This window comes from Ursus arctos, unplaced genomic scaffold (assembly GCF_023065955.2).
Source record: "Ursus arctos isolate Adak ecotype North America unplaced genomic scaffold, UrsArc2.0 scaffold_5, whole genome shotgun sequence".
Taxonomy (NCBI): Eukaryota; Metazoa; Chordata; class Mammalia; order Carnivora; family Ursidae; genus Ursus; species Ursus arctos.
Window position 1 is genome coordinate 3208525 of NW_026623067.1, and position 3763 is coordinate 3212287.

Sequence of the window (3763 nt, forward strand, 5' to 3'; positions counted from 1 at the left end):
ACCAGTGGTTGATTGGATACATTTATATGTTGCAGAATGGTGACTGCCATAGCCTTAGCTAACGCCTCCATCAGAGCACATAATTACCATCTTTTCTGGTGAGAATATTTAAGATCTGCTTTCAAATATGTAATACAGTACTGTTGACCATAATCCTTGGGTGCTGTTGGTGGAAATGTAAATTATTTCAATGACTTTGGAAAATAGAATGAAGGTTCCTCAAAAACTTAAAAATAGTATGGCCATGTGCTCGCTTCAGCAGCACATATCCTAAAATTGGAACAACGCAGAGAAGATTAGCATGGCTCCCATGCAAGGATGACACGCAAATCTGTGAAGCCGTCCATATTTTTAGAGAAATTTTCATTCCAATGAATTCATGTATTACTGGACATTTACATAATTCAGGGTTGGAATAAACTGAAGTCTGTTGGTCCATGTGGCTTAGTGTCCCAGCTCCACATTAAACATCATGGCCATCTTTTAAGCATGAAAGAAAAGAACAGAGTTACCATATCATCCTGCTATCCCACTTCTGGGTATATATCCAAAGGAAATGAAAACAGGATATCAAAGAGATATCTTAACTTCCATGCAGCATTCCTCACTTCAGCCAAGACTGGAAACAGCCCAAGTGTCCACCAACGGAGGGAGAGTGAGCTCTGGTCTAGTCTGAGGCTTCTGATGTCCTGCATCATGGAGGTGAGAATGCTTGCTTGCATCCTGCACTGGGAACAGACAGGCACCTTTCTTTCCCTCCCCATCTCTTCCATGATTATTCGCTGTGCATCCTCCTGCAGCCCTGAGGCCTCCCCTTCCCTCTCATAAAGGCTGACCATAGGCCACATGATGTTGGGGCCTTCAAGCTACTCCCTCCATCCACCCTGATTCTTTTTCTAAATACAAAACTCTGTGCTTCTTTTTACCAGCACCTGTTTATGTTATGTGCATTTGAGCCTTTGCATTTTTCACCTGGGACAAAAGGATCTGCTATCTGAAAAGACAATCCTAGACGTATGTGAGCTGACAAGCTTGGGGAAGTATAGTTTAAGGCAGGAGTCCCTCGTTAGTACCCCTGCTGTTGGAAGCAGGCCAGTTGCCCCAAAGCCAGTTCACCTAACACCAGTTTGCCCAATGCTCAATCGCATTTGTCCTAAAATTGTACAACTCAGACTTTACTTTCATGTATTTTAATAGTTTCAGCACCTTTTGTGATTTTTGTCTATTAGATGGCATTTCCTATTTGTCTGCAATTTATCATTAAAAAAAAAAAAGACCTATTCAATACCTAACCTGCTTTATTCTCAGGTTACCAATAAGAAACTCACTTTTCAATAGTTAATGTGTGGCTTACTATATTTTCCTATTTGACCCTTCTTCTTGGGGTTTTGCTCTGTTCAAAGGGCATTTATCAGTGTTCCCGGCTTACCTATTAGCATGGATTGTGGGTGCCCAGAGCTTGCCTGCATGCGGCCATGATTTTTCTCATCTAGTGGTGCTTGTCTACACCTGGGTTCATGAAACACCGGGAAAGGGCTCGGAGATTTCGCTGTTGTCCTGCTGTTACTGATTTCTAGTGTTAACCCATTATTGTAAGGGAATTTGCTCTGTGTGATTTAAATTCTTTTAAATTTACTGAGATTTTTTTTAATGGTCCAAGACAAAGTCTACTTTGATAAATGTTCCAATGTTCCATGACCCCTTGAAAAAAAATATGTGTTTTGCTGTTTTTGGGTGGAGTGTTCTATATATGTCAGTCCGAGACAGTTGGTTAATTCGGTGCTCAGTTCTTTTATGACCTTGCTGAATTGCTATCTATTCTTTGGATTACTAAGATTTGAAGTCCCAACTGCAATTGTACATCTCCATATTTCTTCTTTCAGCTTTACCCATTTTTGCATTTTCTTGTTTGGGATTTTTTAAAAAAAGTATTAATTTTTGTATACTGTATCTTCCCCCCCCCCCACTTTAGCTTTTCAACCTACCTCTCTCATTGTGTTTGGAATGACTGTAGATAGCTGTGGAATCTGAGTAGGATGGGGTGGTAGGTCGGGTGAAAGACCGACCCCCTTTTGGCCCTACTGGAACCTTGGAGTGCGGAGGGATAGGGGTGAGTGTGTTTTCTAGTGCTATTTGAGTGGGTATTGCTCTCCCAAATTTCTGTTTTTCAGTCACCCTTTTCCTGTGCTTTGACTAAGGGCAGTTTTTATTTATTTATTTATTTATTTATTTATTTATTTATTTATTCATTCATTCATTTGATAGAGAGACAGATTGAGCAGGAGCTGGGGGAATGAGTGAGAGAGAGGGGGAGAGAGAGAGAGAGAGAGAGAGAGAGAGAGAGAGAGAGAAAAGCAGGCTCCCTGCTTGGCAGGGAGCCTGATGCGGGGCTCGATCTTAGGACCCTGAGATCATGACCTAAGCCAAAGGCAGCCTCTTAACCAACTGAGTCACCCAGGTGCCCCAGGGCACAACACTGTTCTTGCAATTTTTTTTTTTTGCTTGGCTGTTGGTGGTTCTGGGTCAGAGATGTGGGGGAATCCTTTTCTCTACCCTTTTATGTTCTCAGTTGGAACCCCAGTAACAAAAGACATTAACAAGAGAAAAGCTTACAGATTTATTTAATATTAGTTTTATATGACATGGGAACCTTCATGAGGGAATAAAGATATGAAGAAGCAGTTAAGTCTGAATATTTTTATAATAGGTTTGATGAAGAGTGGGAAGTCATGGAAAGATATGATAGGACAAAAAAAGGGTATAAGATAAAACTGCCAGTTATTTTACCAGCAAAATGGATTTATTCAGGAATAGCAGAGAATTGAGGGTTTTATACATGCTTCAGGGGAAGGTCAGAAAGTCTTTCCTACACCTGCCATTTCTTAATTCCTTCATCCTGAAATATTCCATTATACCAATGTACCATATTTGGGGACAGAGCGTCCTGAACTCCATCAGAGGATTCTTTACTGCTCTATCCAGGATGTAAGGGAGGCAATAAAGAAACCCAGGGGCTTTACCGTCCCATGGTCATGATATCCCAAGGCAGTCCACCTTCTTCTTTAGAACTTTCAGAGACTTCCTATGCTTTTTTGTTATGTTGTATACAGGATTCTTCAGTTGTGCAAAGGAGGACTTGGGATGGAGTTACTTCATTTTGGTGGATCCATAGGACCCTACCTCAGATTTTAAAATAACCTGTTTATTAGAGTATAAACTACTTCATTCTTTTTAGCAGCTGTGGAGAATTCCATGGTTTGGGTATATCATGTTTTATTTAAACTGTAGAATAACATTTATTGCAAATAAACTCTATAACCCCCGTTGGGATTTCCATCACTCACTTTCCTTTAGGAATACCAACCCAAAGCAATTTACACATTCAATGCAATCCTTATCAAAATACCACCATTTTTCACAGACCTAGAACAATCCTAAAAGCAATCTTGAAAAAGAAAAGCAAAGCTGGAGGCATCACAATTCTGGACTTCAAGCTGTATTACAAAGCTGTAGTGATAAATACAGCATGGTACTGGGACAAAACCAGACACACAGATCAATGGAACAGAATAGAGAACCCAGAAAAGGACCCTCAACTCTACAGTCAACTAATCTTCAACAAATCAAAAAAGAATATCCATCCAATGGAAAAAGACAGTTTCTTTAACAAATGGTGTTGGGAAAATTGGACAGACACATGCAGAAGAATGAAACTGGACCATTTCCTCACACCATTCACAAAAATAGACTTAAAATGGATGGA

At 40.2% G+C, this 3763-nt stretch overlaps 1 non-coding gene across 1 annotated transcript; it reads left to right on the forward strand.

The window, feature by feature from the left end:
- The first annotated feature begins 246 nt into the window (after nucleotides 1-246).
- On the forward strand, nucleotides 247-353 carry LOC113247513 (U6 spliceosomal RNA). Its single transcript, XR_003313275.1, has one exon. It is a non-coding gene; the product is annotated as a U6 spliceosomal RNA (small nuclear RNA).
- The last annotated feature ends 3410 nt before the right edge of the window (nucleotides 354-3763 follow it).